Source organism: Dama dama, chromosome 30 (genome assembly GCF_033118175.1).
Source record: "Dama dama isolate Ldn47 chromosome 30, ASM3311817v1, whole genome shotgun sequence".
NCBI lineage: Eukaryota > Metazoa > Chordata > Mammalia > Artiodactyla > Cervidae > Dama > Dama dama.
Genome location: NC_083710.1, coordinates 8785079 through 8803734, shown reverse-complemented (window position 1 = coordinate 8803734; position 18656 = coordinate 8785079).

Sequence of the window (18656 nt, the reverse complement as noted above, 5' to 3'; positions counted from 1 at the left end):
CAGCTTCAAAATCAGTCCTTCCAATGAACACCCAGGACTGATCTCCTTTAGGATGGACTGGTTGGATGTCCTTGCAGTCCAAGGGAGTCTCAAGAGTCTTCTCCAACACCACAGTTCAAAAGCATCAATTATATAGAACAGCTATGTATAGCTGGTTAGCATATTCTCCTAATTAGATTATATTCACTTAATAGGGGGTAATCAATGTTTGCTTCTCTAATCAATTCACTTTAAGGATTACTTAAAGTTTCCCTCTTCTAACATTTTTCAGAGGTATAATTATATATATGTAAAATGTTTTCTGCAGTCTGGGTCATATAGAGTGAGTAATATCATGAACTACACTGAAGTCCACAACTGTTATAGTAAACAAGAGCGTCACTAACAGGTTATAGGTAAGGAAAAAAAAAAACAAACAGGCAAAAGCAGTAATTTAGTGTCCAGGTTTCATTTCCAGCTTTAGCAATTACTGGCCAGGTGTCCTTGGGCATCTGACCTTGGGTACCTATCCTTGGGTTGCTGTGAGAATTAAAGAAAAATAACATGAAAAGACAACTAAGCCTTTTTGTAGAATACAGTGAATGTTTACAAATGTACCTTACCATCTTTTACTATTAGGGTTTATTTTTTTAAAGACATAATGATCTAAAAAAACGTGCTTCACTATCAAAGGATTCTCTAAATGAATGCAAATTCTCAGAGAAAATTCTGACTTGGTGGTTTTGAATAGAAAAACCAATTGAGTAATTGCTTAGAAAAATGGGACTATCAAATGTATAGTATTCATAGTATGAAAAACCTTGGTGTGAATACATTAAAAAGAAGCATGTTTTTAAACAGAGCAAAACTAGTTACCTAGAGGAAAGAATTACCTCATATGAATAGATCCTGAAAATAAAAAATTAAGAGCAATCCCCCCAAAATGACAAAAGTACAAAAGCTAAAATATGAACCATGTCTGAAAGGAACAATTAATTTTATGGGAAAATTCACAGCAGGTTTGATTCAGGATAACTTTTCACTACTTAATAGGAATTAAGAATACTCTTTTTCACCATAAAGCTAGTGTCCTATTTTCAACTGATTTATAATATGCAGACACTTTTTTAAAATATTAGGTCATTTCAAATTTCATTGTTAAAATAGTTTAATGTAAATTACTTTTGAAAATGTTCAAATTTAAGTTTTCATGTGGGTGCTTGAACAATATTCCTTGTCCTACATAAAACAATGAGGAGGTACAGAAATGTCAGCAGCTCTCCTGCCACCAAGATATCTTGCAGGGGATGCAATCTATCATATGTGTTTATTAAAAATGTTAAACATACACAAAGAAAAGTATACAGGTTTTTCCTTGCTTTCTCAATATGACGGTTGACCAAGAAGCTTCATGAAGCATAACTAAACTCCAGACAGATTTCTTTCTGATTCTATCCTTCCTACCTACCTCACCTCCCTTTTTTTAGAGCATTTACTTTAGAACAGCACGGCACTGTAAATTTCCTCTCCCCTTCTGAGATGTAAATCTTTAAAAAGTCTCTTCTCAGTTTTACAACCCAGAATGTCTTTCTCAAGGACCTGGGGACCAACTTTAAAACTGTAAATATGAAGAGAGGTGACAGCTATATCTTCCAGTTTCCTGGGAGGGTTGGAGACTGAATTTGGAGGGTGTTTTGCTCCAAGTTGTGAAATGACTTCATGTCATGAAGACACAAGAAATTTATTTTTCCTGTGGGTCAGGCCAATTAGCCAACACAGAAGGCCAAGACTGTATCTTCACTCTAGTGTTTAACAAGCACTCCATCCTTTGTTTCAGAGGAGTTGAGTTCAGCCTGAGTTCTGGCTTCTCCCCTAAAGTAATAGCTTTGAAAACATTCATTTTTGCCAGTATGATTTTTGTCCAGTGCAATTTTTGCTTTGGCAAGTGTTAGTGCTAAAAAAAAAAAAAAAAATAGGCAATATAAAGAGACAGAGAAAAATGTACTATTTTTGTGTGGAATATTCAAACGTGTTCTCACTGATAATGAAATGTCTGAAGACATACCTGAAGGAAAGGACTGATATAGATATATAGATAACATAGAACCTAAGTATGTGGATATATGATTGAGTATATGGATATATTATATATATATATACATATATATATAGATAGATATGAATATATGAATTAGATAGAAAGAAAAGAAATAGCAGTGTGAAAAATCCTTGGTGTGTCATTGGACTTGAAAAGTCTGAGAAACATCAGGAAACTTTTTTCTCCATGGGATATCATTATGCATGAGGTCTTTTGAAAGTCAATTTCTTGACTTGAGAAACTGAGGCTCAGAATAATTGATGTCTTCTGTAGATAACTGAAGATTTTTCAATTCAGAAAGCTATTCAATACTCAATCAATGTGGTTTGTTTTGTTGATCAGTATTTTTCTTTAATAAAAATGTTAAGGAATTAGCAACTGGAGAATCAAATCAGTTCACATTAGAAAATACAAGCATTAAAAGAAAATGAGAAAATTTACAAAAATTCTTCAGGGGTAAATTATAATCAAAGACATCATTAGCAATGAAAACTGAAAACAAACTAGATATGAATTCTATATATTTTGAAAAATGAAGTTTCAGTTATTAACCAAGATTCCTTGGGAGAAAACTGGTTCATGCAGTATTTGTTTGAAAATGCCTTCAATAATATTAATTATAAAATAGAGAAAGAGTCCAAACAATAGTCAGATGGCCACACACTTCAAATATGGTTGTAGTAGAAGGGAATATAGACTCCTGGCTCCGCCGCTTGTCTGTTAAGTGATTTTGTTGCTGTGTTCAATCGCTCAGTCATGTCCATCTCTGCTATCCCAAGGACTGCCGCATGCCAGCTTTCCCTGCCCGTAACTGTCTCTCGGAGTTTGCTCAAACTCATGTCCATTGAGTCGGCGGTGCCATCCAACTATCTCATCTGCTGTCGCCCTCTTCTCCTCTTTTCTTCAATCTTTCCCAGCATCAGGGTCTTTTCCAATGAGTCAGCTCTTTGCATCAGGTGGTCTCTGGCTGTGGTTTCTGGGAAGCTCTTTTCCTGCCACGACCACTTCTTCAGGCCACCACCCCCGTTTATACCACAACCACCATTTTTTAATATTCTTAATTCTTTACTGCTTTCATCTCATACTTAACTCTATTTTAAGATCTCTTCTATACCTGGCAAGAAAATTTAATGGTGAAGGAGACTTATCTCTGGACCTTTTCTAGCAAACCATACACTGCTAACATTTTTTTCTCTATTGCAGTGATTCCACATTAGCATAGAACATTCCACAATGATTAATTTTTCCTGAGGTTCCAGAAAGTGTCTGTGGTAAATATTTCATCTATCCACAAATTCTCACATCTGTGAGTTTCCAACCTCCCTACTGGGTGATTACTGTGTGGTGGTGGTCGAGGCTGGCAAGGAAGGGAGTTCCACACTGGTGGTCAAAGTCTATTTCCTCTCTCAAACTTTGTGTACATAACTACTGGAAAAACCATAGTTTTGATTACATGGACCTTAGTCAGTAAGGTGATGTCTCTGCTCTTTACTATACTGTCCAGTTTTATCATAGCTTTCCTTCCAAGGAGCAAGCATCTTTAAATTCCCATGGTTGAAGTCACTGTCCACAGTGATTTTGGAATCGAAGAAAATAAAATCTGTTACTGCTTCCAGTTCCACTTTCCCCCTTTTATTTGCCATAGGGTGATGCAACAAAGGTCCATCTAGTAAGGCTATGGTTTTTCCAGTGGTCTTGTGTGGATGGGAGAGTCAGACGGTGAAGAAAGCTGAGCACCAAAAAATTGATGCTTTTGAACTGTGCTGTTGCAGAAGACTCTTGAGAGTCCCTTGAACTGCAAGGAGTTCCAACCAGTCCTTCCTAAAGGAGATCAGTCCTGGGAGGGACTGATGTTGAAGCTGAAACTCCAATACTTTGGCCACCCCATGTGAAGAGTTGACTCATTGGAAAAGACGTTGATGCTGGGAAGAATTGGGGGCAGGAAGAGAAGGGGACGACAGAGGATGAGATGGTTGGATGGCATCACTAACTCGATAGACATGAGTTTGGGTAAACTCCGGGATTTGGTGATGGACAGCGAGGTCTAGCATGCTGCGATTCATGGGGTCACAGATAGTTGGACACGACTGAGCGGCTGAACTGAACTGAACTGAACTGATGGGACTGGATGCTATGATCTTAGTTTTTTAATGTTTAGTTTCAAGCCAGCTTTTTCACTTTCCTATTTCACCCTCAACAGGAGGCTCTTTAAACAATTTCATGGTTCTAAATTCAACCTCTAATTTCTTTCTCTCCAGCAATGAATTATGAGAAAATAAATTTCAGTCATCCTGTCATTTAATCTGTAAATAATTCAGAATATATTTCTAAAAAATTAGGACTTTTACAAAATTACATGTTCTGTATATCATTCTCAGAGCTAAAACAAAAATGCCTTAATATCAAATGTAGTCAAAGTTCAAATTTCCCTATTGTCTCAAAATTTGTTTCAATTTGTTTGTTTTGAAATCAAGATGCATATAATATTCACACATTGAAACTGATTATGTCTCTTTAATCTGTTGCAATCTATAATCTTTGTGTGTGTGTGTCTTCTTTAAGAATCCAGTCTTTCTTTGAGTCTAAGTGCAATTAAGGCTAATATTCTATCCTATTCTACCCATTGCAACTGCTGACGAGATGTCTTTTGGTAAAGGAAGTAAGTAATTAATTGGTCTCTAGGCTTTGATAGAGACTGGAGAGGTAGTGGATGACTTCTTCTGCACTAGACGGTAAAAGCTCAAGAGAGGGGGCGTGGTCCAGACAAGGCAGTTTGGAGCCCTGGTGAAGCAGTCAGTCAGACTTAGCAGTAAAATCAATAAAGGCAAATTGTTTGCAGCTGCTCACAGAGTTCTTCTCGATAAACAAGATTTTGCCATTAGAGATTACAGAATAAGAGGCTGCTACAAAATAGTCTACGGTTCTCACCAGATAATCCCAAATGAGGTAATCATTTCACTCGCACCCTCTGATCCTATCAAGTTAAACCCTTAAAAAGAATTTTGTGGTATATAGCCATGATTGAAGTCACTTTCCAAAACTTCTCAGATATATTGTACTGAGTTTTCTGTTTTTTTTTTTTTTTTTCCGGAAGTAATAAAGCAATAGAAATAAAATCAATATGGAAGGAACAATGATGTTCATGTGCAGATGTTAATTGAAAGAACTCTAAAAAGTAAATATTCCAATCTGTGGGAAAGCAATTGTACAAACACATCCGTTCCAGAAAATCATTTTGGATGGCTGGGAGAACTCAGCCGATTAAGAGGGATGTGATTAAATTTAGCCAGAATACTAATAATTCAAGAAAGAAGGCAGAAATGTGCAGACTGTGAATTGAATGAGAATTTCCAGCACGTTAATGTGCACAGATAAACCTGATTTCCCAACACCCAGATGAACAAATGACTGTGAGGTGTAAAGTTGTAAAGGAATTAGAAGCATTTCAGTAGTAGGAAGAGAGATGACAAAGCCGGAAGTCAAACACTTCATGGAAGGAGGCCATAACCATGTGCCATGTTCTAAATATACCACAGAGAGATCAGAAAACATCTGACTCTGACAATAACTATTGTGTGCACTTGGGCAAATCATTTGACTTCTCTGAGCCAAGCTTCCACTTTTCCTTTGGTGAAATGAATCAGAAATAACTGGAAGCAGTGTTGTGAACAGTAAATTATAAAATATATGCAAATGGCCTATCACAATGCTTGCCATTTGTTTACAAAAGAATGACAAGTTTTCTTCATGCACAGTACTAGATTCTCCAGACTGTACAGCACTTCAAGCTCAAGTGTTCTAATCACAATGCTTGAAATTTGAAAAGGGAAGCCATCATTAATATTATTATTATTTTTAAACCTCTGTGACTTCTCTGCCAAGGATTCAGTCAGTTGATAATTACATGCTTCTAATGATGGAGAGTCCATTTCCTTTTGAGTTTCACCAAAGTGCTTTCAAATACACAGTCACTTCTTGTGAAACTAGAGTTTTGCTTCAGTTTCAATCTGAGTTCGGAACTGCTTTTGCTTTCTGGCTAAGCATATTAAATTAGAATATAAGTCATTGCTCTTTGGTAGACTGGATCATATATTTTTATTGAAGAAGGTGGAGACAAGTGCATTTTAAAATCATAACCAGCACAATGTCCAATGTATAATATGTCTTCCTTAAATGTTTGCTATTGGTGCTAAAGATGCTCATAAATCTGTTTCTGATTTCTGTGCTTATGACAATCATTTTGAAGTTATTTCAAACTTTTGTATAAAATTCTCCCTTCTGTTGTATCCTCAAAATATACGGCTGGCCCCCATCATCCCAGACATGCCTCTGTGGCATGTGTGTTTTGTGTTATTGCTCTTTGTTTCTTTCTCTGCCCACTCATCTGTTTTCCTGGCTGTGACTTTTAGCCTCCTCATTTGTCTAAGTAAGTGTTGTCCTTGGCTGCTTCCCTTCTATCATTTCTATTGTTTCTTGCTTTCTGGTCACTTTGTTTGATGACATCTATGCAACACTTCACACTCATTAATATCCTCCACAAGTTGTTTAATGACAGAGGAACCCTGTTGAGTGCATAGTTAAGAAAGAAACTTGTCCAGCTTTTGATAAAAACCTGTACACAGATTATTCTTAAGAAATTGTCAGAAATGAATGACAAGGAAATAAAGGCAGATACAAACATTCAGTAATTACTTTGAAATGTGGTGTGTGTGTCTGTGTGGTGTGTGAAAGAGAGATATTTAACTAACTCAGTGAAGAATATTCAGGTACATAGACAAAATGCACTTATGAGAGGTGGATCGTCTAAGTATTACTAATGCTTAATACTGTTTTGTTAAAACATGCCAATGATAATTATTATTGGAGAAAACATTTAGATAAGCTTAAATATACAAACTGCCTAGTTTCTTCATTGCATATTATATGTGCCTAATATATTTCAAATGAAAATTCTCTCATATTATTTTATAAGATATATAAATACTTCACTACTTCAATGATAATAAGAATGTTCTAAAATAAGCTTGTATATCTTGTCCAATGCTTAGTTCTGACAAGGGATAAAGACAGTAATCCAATGTGACGTTGTTCAAGATGACCAACTTATCACTGTTTGACATCAAAGATTCAGGCTGTTTTCTTTTTGTCTGTCTATAGCTGCTGTTGACTTTTTTATCCTAGAATTTTCTGTGGGAGAAGGTGTTTAAAATCAAGTGCTCACAAACTAAGGAGTTCCTGCAATAGTTATAACTTGTGGAGTAAATAAATATATATAAAAGATCATTTACAGTTCAATCAAGGTTTCTGCAGATGAGGTGGCTGTTAGGTAGATGAAGAACATGTCAGCTAATATTAAGAAAGACATAAACAGTGTGTTCACCCATAACTTGAAGTCAGAGCACAAAGGATAACATAAAATCCTTTCATATGGAAATTCAACCGCAAAGTGGGAATCTTGGTGGGAGGCCAGGGATTTTACTTCTTCACCCACCACTTCCCCCAGGGTGAACTGAAGTGTGAAAGGAGCTCTAGGTTCACTCTGATTTTCCTCCTCCTAAAATGGTAACTGTTCTCTAAGTCTGCAAATGTCTTTGTTGTTCAGACAAGAACAAGAATTAAATTTTCTTAAATTTCCTGTCTTGAAAGCATGCCTGGTTACTTTGAAAATCCTCAGCAGTCTTTCTTTCTCCTTATAAAATAAAAACTTTTTTCTTTCATATTTAACTTTTTCACATTGTTTTAGTTAATACTAAAAGACAGACTTTTAGGCACCTCAGCAGATAAGAATATTTACAAAGTATCTTGCTGCTGAAATAATAAAAGCGAGTCCAACATATCTTCATTACTCCATTATTTCATTACTCCATTAGTCCCAAACACATACATATACACCAAGGACTCATTGGGTACCAATATCTGGATAAGTGAACTTTATTCTACTTGTCTACTTTATTCTACTTTGTCTACTTGTAAGGATACTACTTACATTTCAGTTGGGACTGGTTGCCTAGGAACAAGGTCCTTCTTCTGGACCCTAGGAGTGCTTGTCCTACTAACAGTGAGAGAAGCTTATTGGCTCCATTAATTCTAATCTCTAGAGTTTGCACCAAGGGACCAAGGGGGATGTTGTCTTTCTAAATCTTTGCTTGTCATTGGCAGAGATCACATACAATACATACTGGCATATATTCTAAAGAATTTGTTACAAATCAGCTAATCTGCTCAGAATAATGTTTACACAGAGGTCTTTTTGACTTAACTGGCCATAGATGTTTTTTGGTTATTATCATCATACTAATTGAATGTGGAGGAAAATAGACAATACTAAAAATTAAATCCCATTTACGTGCTTTCCAAGGGTAATTAAATCATCTAGGCAAGTATTCACATGCCAGATAGGGAAAAGACAATAGACTATAGAAAATATCTGGCCCGTTGGTAATTTTCTGCAAATCTATTCCATCCTCTCTCCCTTTCACATCTCTCTTATATCATTTAACTTAAAATAAGCCAGATCTGAGAAACCGTCTGAGGTTTGGCCATGGAGAGGTCCTGTTCAGGTTTATTTTGCCCTGGGGACTGCATGTAGAAAATATCTTTATTTCTAATGGAATCCCAGTTTTAGAGACAAAAATATCAACACAAAACCTTACTGAATACTCTCAGCAGCCCCCAAATTATAAAGCCTTCTAAATTATTGTGTTATCTCAAACTTTCAAAAGGCTTTAAGAGCTCGTATGGTGCAATCTTCTCTAGCTTCAAACTGCTGTGCATAGTAGATATATTTTCAGAACTTCACAGAATCACACATGTTTGAAGGCATTGAACATTTGAAAGCAGTTTACACTGGTGCTGCTTATGAGGGTCAGAAGGAGAAAAGAACTGTCCGTGAATGCATCTGCATCAGGGTGTCTTCAACTGGGGCCAGTGTTCATGTGCCTGAGTTTCCCAAACTATTAGTAGAATTACATGGCAGTGTGCATTTCTCTTCTAACCTATTTTTTTCCAAATATGTTTTTGCTGTTCCCTAAAAGTAATTATTATTTTCAAATGCCAAGCCAATATTTTCACTGCAATATATGAGAACTAATGCTTGTGACTGAAAGCTATATGTGCACTTTGGGACATGGAAAAATATAGATGCTTTAGGTATGTATTATATATTGTGTGAGTTAGATGTGTATGTTTTCATTTTATTTTCACATGGTGAAATTCAGTATCTTTTAAATGAGTTAATAATGGCTAAAATATACTTAACATTCACAAATAACTAGTTAGTCAATCCTAATGAAAATCAACCCTGAATATTCATTGAAAGGACTGATGCTAAAGTTGAAACTCTGATACATTGGCTACCAGATGCAAAGAGCCAACTCTACTGGAAAAACGCTGATGCTGGGAAAGAATGAAGGCAAATGGTGAAGGGGTTGGCAGAAGATATGATGGTTTGATAGCATCACTGACTCAATGGACACGAATTTGAGCAAATCTGGGAGATACTGAAGGACAGGGAAGGCTGGCATGCTGTAGTCCATGGGGTCACAAAAAGTTGACTTAGTGACTAAACAACAAAAATAATTAGCCATAATAACCTTATCTTGATCACTTCAAAAATTATTTAATTATTATTTATTTAATAAGCTTCTATGTACAGAGAAAATACCAACATAAAGGAATATTTATTTTTGTGAAGCAGACACAAGATATATTTACTGAGAAAATTAGTAATATTTGCATAAAAGATTTTTTATATTGCATGAAATGTAAACTTAATAATGTAATATCGTTACTAGGCTTTTTTCTTCAGAAGGAAAATTTAAATATAAATGTGGATATAAATTTCTAGAGTATGAGGCTGTTCACTGAACCCTCCTCTATCTAATCAGTATGAATCATATACATGCATTTTTTCAGACTTTCTTTTACACAGTCTTGAAAGAAAATGCAAGAGAAATAAACTGAGTCATAAAGAACATCACCATCCAGTCATGAGGCATGGTGTTCATTTCTGCATGAAATATTGAGGCCACAGAACATGCATTAATCATAAGATGATTTTATGTGCTTTTATTGTATGTTTTTCTACAAAGGTTATGGAAACAAAAATATTTACAGAAATAATGTCTTCCCAATAAGCCACCTGAGAGAACTATGTTAGAAGTGAAATAATGAAGAATATTTTATTTAAATAGAAATTTAGCTTTAAAATTGCCAAAGAAAGACTCTATGTCAGTTCTCAGGTATCAAGGCACATATAAAGAGGTGCAAATGTTCAAAATAAATCTAGAAATACAGTTGAGGCAACTACTTTCAGAAAATAGTGAAATATCAATAGCTGAACCACTTGTGAGTCAATGACAGATAAATACAAGGTAATGTGTGCTCGTTTGGATCTATTTAGAAAAGGAAATTCTTTACATTTTCATAAGTTTTAGAGTAACTTAATAATTAAAAATGTATTGACCAAAGGCACTAGAAGTCCTTGGAAAATGGCTGATTCTAGGGCTTGGACATGGAGAATGTAAAATGGTTCTGGGACAAGTCATTGCACAAGAAAGTAAAGGAGTGTTCAAAATTAGAGAATAGAGACCTGTCAAAGAGACACCAGGGTTAGTCAGAGGACTTCTTAGTGGCCAGAGCTGGGACACACTGAACAATGAAATTAATAGTCTAGTATCAGCTCGTAGGTCAAGATAGAAAATAAATATCCGGGAGTTCATATTGATGTAAATTAATAATAATAAATTAATACATCAATAAATAAGGAACACTAGACACATTTTTCTGACAGGAGATCCCAGTGATTTATGCACACCTTTCCCACCGTATGAAATGGCTCCTACAGACATCCCCCTGCCCACCCTCACTCCCTGGCCTTGAGCACTGGCAGGACTCAGGGGCTCATTGCCAAGAACGTAGAGTAAGAAAAGAAAAAAATAGTGCAAATCCAGCAGATGCTATCTTGACCGAGTGATGGAGTTACATCCTCAGGGATGACATGTGGATGTCCTGACATGATGTCATGAAGAGGGTACTTCTTTTCTGTGGTATGATATCTACATTCTGAATCATTAAACAAACATACAAACCAAATGTGAAGGATGTTCTTGGCCAGCACTCTTCAAAATTGTCAAGGTAACTACAGAAGTCAAGGAAAAGCTAAGAAACTCTCACAGATCAGCAGAGTCTAAAGAGACATAATAACTGAATGCAGTATTGATCCTGAAACAGAAAAGTATGTATAAACATTAATAGAAAAACTGGTGAAATTTGAATAAATTCTGGAGGTTAGTTAATGTAATGCACTAATACCGGTTTCTTAATTTTGGCAAGTGAGCCAACAGTGAAAGATGATAACTTTAGAGAAAATGTAAACTGAGTGAGAACTCTGCAGAAAATCACTATAAATTCCTTGAAACTTTTCTGTAAATCAAGCATTTTTTTTTTCCCAAAATGAGAAGTTTCTTAAAAGAAATGCCTGTTGACCTCCGTTTTTAAATTAACAACATGAAAGTGAAAGTGAAATTCGCTCAGCGGTGTCCAACTCTTTGGAACCCCATGGACTATATAGTCCATGGAATTCTCCAGGCCAGAATACTGGAGTGGGTAGCCTTTCCCTTCTCCAGGGCATCTTCCCAATCCAGGGATCAAACTGAGGTCTCCCATATTGCAGGAGGATTCTTAACCAGCTGAGCCACAAGGGAAACTCAAATATACTGGAGAGGATAGCCTATCCATCTCCAGTGTATCTTACCGGCCCAGGAATCAAACCCGGTTCCTTGGTTTTGCAGGCAGATTCTTTACCAACTGACCTAACATAATAAATGCCAATTAATGGAATTTTCTTTCTAATTTCTATTTATACTAAGGAGAAATCCAATATACTTTCTTGATTTCCTCCACAGTTTCTCCCTGCTCTATTCTTAGTTATCTTACAGTTAGATGTTATTTTCAATATCATATAGTCCAGCAAAGAAGACAAAAATATACAAAGGAGAGTAACTCTCTTCAATAAATATTTCTGGGAAAACTGGACAGGTACATGCAAAAGAATGAAATTAGAACACTCTGTACTATCATACACGCACACACACACACACACACACACAAACCAAAAACCAAAAAACAAAACAAACAAACAAAAAAAACCCTCAAAGTGGATTAAATGTCTAAATGTAAGGCTGGACACTAAAATTATGTGAGGAAAGCATAAGCGGAATACTCTTTGACATAAATCACAGCAAGATCTTTTCTGATTTACCCCATAGAGTAATGAAAATAAAAACAAAATAAACAAGTGAGACCTAATAAAACTTAAAAGCTTTTGTACAGCAAAGGAAATCATCATATGAAAAGACAGTCCTCAGAATGGGAAAAAATGTTTGTAAATGAAACATCTGACAAAGTATTAATCTCCAAAATATACAAACAGCTTATACAGCTCAATATCAAAACAAACAAACAATATGATCAAGAAATGATTGGAAGAAGTAAATAGGCATTTCTCCAAAGAAGATGTGCAGATGGCCAATAAACACATGAAAAGATTCTCAATATCATTAATTATTGGAGAAATGCGAATCTTCCCAGTTGGCTCAGTTGCAAAGAATAGACCTGCCAAGCAGGGGACATAGGTTCGATCCCTGGATCAGGAAGATCTCCTGGAAAAGGAAATGGCAAGCTTCTCCATTATTCTTACCTGGAGATTACCATGGACAGAGGAGCCTGGTGGGCTACAGTCCATGGGTTGGCAGAGTTAAACACGACTTAGTGACTAAACAATAAGAACAAACAACAAATCAAAACCGCACTGGTCAAAATAACTATTCTCAAAAAATCTACAAATAATAAATGCTAGAGAAAGTATGGAGAAAAGGGAGTCCTCTTACACTGCTGGTGGAATGTAAACTGATACAGCTACTATGGAGAACAATCACAGAGTTTCCTTAAAAATTTAAAAATAGAGCTACGATATGACCCAGGAATCCCATTCCTGAGTCTGCATCCAGATAAAACCGTAACTCAGAAAAATACATGCACCCCAGTGTTCATGGCAGCACTATTTGCAAAAAGCCAGGACATGGAAGAAGTCTAAAATGTCCAGCGACAGAGAAATGGATAAAGAAGATGGGGTGCATATATACAGTGGAATATTATTGAGCCATAAAATGAACAAAATTGTGCCATTTACAGAAATGTGGATGTGCCTTGAGACTGTCATATAGAATGAAGTAAGTCAGAAAGAGAAAAACAAACATTGTATAATATCATTTATAAGTGGAGTCTCAAAAAATTCTACAGATAAACTTATTTGCAAAGCAGAAATAGAGAAATAGATGCAGAAAACAAATGTATGGATGTTAAGGGGAGAAGAAGGAGGGGGTAAATTGGGAGATTTGGGATTGACAAATATACACTATTATGTATAAAATAGATAATTAATGAAGGCTTACTTTATATCACAGGGAACTCTATACTGCGCTCTGTGGTGACCAAAATGGGAAAGGAATCCAAAAACAGAGGGAATATATGTATACACAGAGCTGATTCACTTCACAGTACAGCAGAAATGAACACTGTAAAGCAACTGTACTCCAATAAAAATTAGTAACAATGTTTCTAGGAAATAGGGTTAGTATATATGATTCAACTACATATATTCATTTCTTAAAATAAATTATTGTGCTTAATATTTAAATTGAGTGATGGTAAACTTCCTAGGTGGTGTATTGGTAAGGAATCCGCCTGCCAATGCAGGACACTCAGAAGATGCTGCTTCATCTTGGGATCAAGAAGATCCCCTGGAGTAGGAAATGGCATCTCACTCCAGTTATTCTTGCCTGGAAAATTCCATGGTCAGTGGAGCCTGGCAGGCTGTAGTCTATGGGACAGCAAAGAGTCAATCACAGTGGAGCAAGCATTCAAGCACAAATAGAGCACATGGCCAAAGCTTTGTTAGAAGTTTATTTTGTTAATGAGGTATCAGGAGATCATAGATAATTTGGATAGGCATTATAACATTACAAATTGACCATGTAGATAAAATCAATATATGGTTAAAGAAATATTATCCATTAGCTGCACATTTATCAACACATAAAATGGCAAGGGGTAACAAACAAAAAATCAGTTTGTAAGCTGGTTTCACATATACATAGTGCTGTATGTTGTTTTCCCTTAGGTACTGAGAAAGTTATGCTGTGTATTTGGATCAGCAACACAAGATGTTTCATATAGAAAATGTAGAAAATGACCTCTTTTCTTCCGTTGCTATATGTGTGAAAATTACTCAGAAGAAATGCTTGAAATCATGAGATTCTGGGATTGTTTGTTTTGATCCAAACCCTTTTGGTCTGGTTTCATTATATTCCAGGATTCACAACATTGTTATGAGCATGCAATTGCAAATCCACATAAATAGATATAGTAAACTCATAAGAACTACAGAATTGAATTCAATACCCAGTTGACAGACTCTCCTTCTGAAAAAAGGAAAAGGACTCAAGAATGGCCACCAAGTTTTCATGTAAGAAAAGAATTTTCTGTTTTCTTTTTCCAGATTATAGTAGCAATTCTATTTCCACACTTTCTCAGCTTTCTTTTTAGAGGACTAAAAAAAAAATCAAAGAAAAAGGTTTTTGATCAAGATTAGCAATCTGATTTTTCTTGTCCTTATGTGTGTTGCAAACTTTTCTCATTTGCCAGATAAATTCTTGAGTCAAGAATAAAAAACCAAGAAAGGGAACAAGACAACCCACTTTCTTTTTGAACCCACAGTCAAGGTATAATTAGAGATTCCCTTGAATATGAATAAATTATGTTTTTATTATATATTTTACATATAGTATCATATATTTGCATACTATTACATACATATATGACTCAAAGAAGAGTTAGAACATATTTCAAAGACCATTTTCAGTAAATTATGTTGTCAGCAGTCTTTACAGTCCTCAATGGATTGCAGTAAAAGAAATTCTGTTAAGATGCCTAATGCCATGACATTATTCCCCCAAAACTTCTGATTTGACAATTTCTCTACCTACTACTCTTACTGTTTGGAAGGAGTAAGGGTATACCAAGGAATTCTGAGAGAATACCAAAGCAGAACTCCTTCAGAGTTGCCACTCCATACCATCCCTTACGAGAAAAGTCCTTTTCATTTTTGCCTTTCATGCATATAACTGTACTGCTTTAAGGAAAAGCTATCATCTCTCTGTGAAGCTCATACTTATAAAAATATTAATAATAACGATGTCCTTCTCCCTACTCTTACTGTGCATGTGCGCACAAACCTATCTTAGTGTGGATTACATAGTTGTAAGCATATGCCTATATGCTTCTCTCTCCCATTAGAAAGTGGCTGATAGACTCCAGGGCTCCATGTTATTAATCTAACTTTTCCACTGGTGCTTACAAAGTGTGCCATGTGATTATTTATGGTTTTTGAATATAAATGACACTTAGGACAGAAAATGCATACGTTCTTTCTTATTGGTCTCCACATGCAAAGAAAAATTGGTTACTTCTGGCAATTAAACATGTCAAATACTGTTGCTACTCTTTATCTGAAGTACTGAGAAGGGATGTTTTGCCTACCAGAAAGTTTCCAGCTGCACAATTGCCACAGTTAAAAACCCAGAGTCAAGTGCCAATACTCTGCCATTTGACTGAGTATATAGCATTTACAGAAAGAAAATGTGTGTAGGTTGCTGGGTAAAAGTGTGAAATGATGAATGTATTTCTACTTGAGGCACTTTTTCCTCAACAATGACATATAAATATGCTTTTGTTATTTCCAAATACAGACACTTAGTTTCTGTTCAGAGTAACTCTGCCTCTCTACCCCATAACATTTAGAATTTAAATTTGGTAGCTTGGGGTTGAAAACAGTACCTGCTTAAGACAGGTAAAATAGGAATCGTCACAGCCATACCTCTAAGCACACCGGAAGGTACAAGGTTTATTGTTCCACTGCATGATTCAGCTTTTAGTATTTCTAGAGTGAAATCTACAAACATAATGAAACTGAATTGAATATCTAAAGGTGGATATGTACCTTGAGGGTACTTCAAAAATTCTCACACCGAGGGAACAAAGAAAAAGCATATAAGGAAAAGACAGAAAAATAAATATAACCTAAACTGAAAACTACTGAGAAGAATAAGAAATAATAAAATTGGAGAATTGCTAGCATAACGAACTGGGAATTCCCTCTCTACTCTATACGCAGGGCAAAGGATTCATTAGGCATAGCTCTTTCTTGAACAAAGTAATCTGAATTTTATTATAACAACAAATGTGTTATATAATCATCAACTTTATAAGTAGTACACATGTAAGAAATATATCTCAATCAATATTGAAAAGTTAGCCTTAACCCTAAAAGCACAACTTAACACAGAGCTTCTTTCTCTTAACCGTTTTGCATTTTTGTCTGAATTAGGAAAAATAGTTTTGAATCTTCTACTTTTTTTTGTACTGATATTACTTAGATCCACGTAGAAATACTCTAGTATCCTTAAATGCAGGAAAACTGCATTTAAGGATGAAATTAGAAAATAAATGAAAATAAGTGAAATTAGAAAATAAGTAATATAGCTGAAATTTGTGCTTGTGTCGGGAATGTGAACACCCCATTTTCAGAAGAGCATATATAGCTGAACAGGAAAAGATATTGTGTTGGTTGCTAATAAATTGTCATTTAGACCAGTTTGGGACATATAGTAGCTATTGCTTTAGGAAGGGTGTATCTACCAGGTCTGCTTATAAAATTCAGTCTAGATATTTTCTAGGTATTCCTGTATTATCTTTAATCTCTATACTCATTTATCACCTTTGTGTTCTCATAAAAATTTTGAATCTCCTATGGTTCTCATTGACTTTATATTAAGATCCACCAGATGGAAGAACAGCAGTGGCATGTATAATGAGATGACGGGACAATGGCAAGACAGAGTTCTTTCTTTCAGGGAGAAAATGGTCAATGTGATGTTCTCAAAGGCCTGAAGAAAATGGGTGACGATTCTACTGACATTTGAAATGTTGGTATCACATTAACTGGGATAAAATTTCTAAGAAAGACCATCACTTTAACCCTTGTTCATATGATATAAAACAACAGCATTTGCAGAGTATCAATAAGTTATCATCATCTGTACTACATTCACTGTACTATATTTTCTATTCATATGAGGGGATGGTGTCCTGAAAAAATAATTCAAAAAGACATTGTGAATAATTAAGGATAAATATGTTTTAATTTGGTATAAGAATTATCGATAATGATAAATTATATACCAAAAGATTAAAAATGAGTAATAAAGAATACAAATAAGAAAGAAAAGATGGTATATACTTTCAGCAGTAGGTGAGTGAAAATTTGTAATATAATAAAATTGGGGTGCCAAGTAGTAGGCATATTTTGTCTTCTTACCCGAGAGGTAAAAATCAACAGTGTTACACAGGGTTAACTAAATATGTCAGAAATCTGTGGGAAAATTATATAAAATATCTCCTTAATTAAACTCAAGTGCATAAAGCTGACCCTATGCAAATTTGTAAGCTAGAATACCTCAACTCTCTGATTCTACACTAATTCCAATATTTTAATCATCTGACGGTACTTATACTCCACACTAATTAGGCTGAAAAATCACTTTCCATTACATGGTGGATTTTCACATTACTCAGATTATATCTTATTAAAAGAATCCTCCTGAAGAGGGTAATATCAGTCCCAAAGTAAAGAATCTCTAATGATAAACAGGTAGGTATTATGGCAAATAATAGGAAAACTATTCTAAGATATCAAAATTTTGAGAAAATATGAGTCCTAAAATTTTATTTCACTTAAACAGTTTTTGAATTCTCAGGTACTCTATTAGGGAGCAAAAATAGAGAAATAGAGTCTCCTTAATCAAGGATCTTTTCCATTGATTTGAAATAGTAGCATACACACACACACATACTTCACAAATAGATGAACAAATAATCCTTACTTCACAATCTGTGGTTTAATCATGAACCAATATGGGAGTTACTTTTAATACATAAGCTTAGTAAGAAGTAAAAACATTGCTTGAGTGTAATTCAAATTTTTGAGTAGTAGCTCGATTTTCTATGCAATTACTCAATTCCTTTGTTCCACCTGTTAGATTGCTACCATTACTTGATTAATACATGGTTTTTAATCTGATGTCAAGATTCTACTTTCTACAACAATGGAACCAGGACCTTACTTTCTTGTACACTATTGGAACAGAAGAGTTTGGTTGTATAGTTATACTCAGAGTACAGTCTGTAAAACACCAACATTGATTTATGTTTTCTTGTCATAGAATCATACAGTCTTAACTGTTTGTTGAGCTTTTATTGAGTCTTCAGGTATTCAAGAAAAGTGATAACCATAAGTCATTGTTATATTTAAAGGTAAAGTCTCAGAGTAGAGATAGGTTTACACATTTTAATATTAATCTATAAAAATATATTTAAATTAAATAAAAATTATTACATGCACAGCTGGCTGATTCTTTAAATTATGTGTATATATAAGTAAAGGGGAAAATATGTGTACATT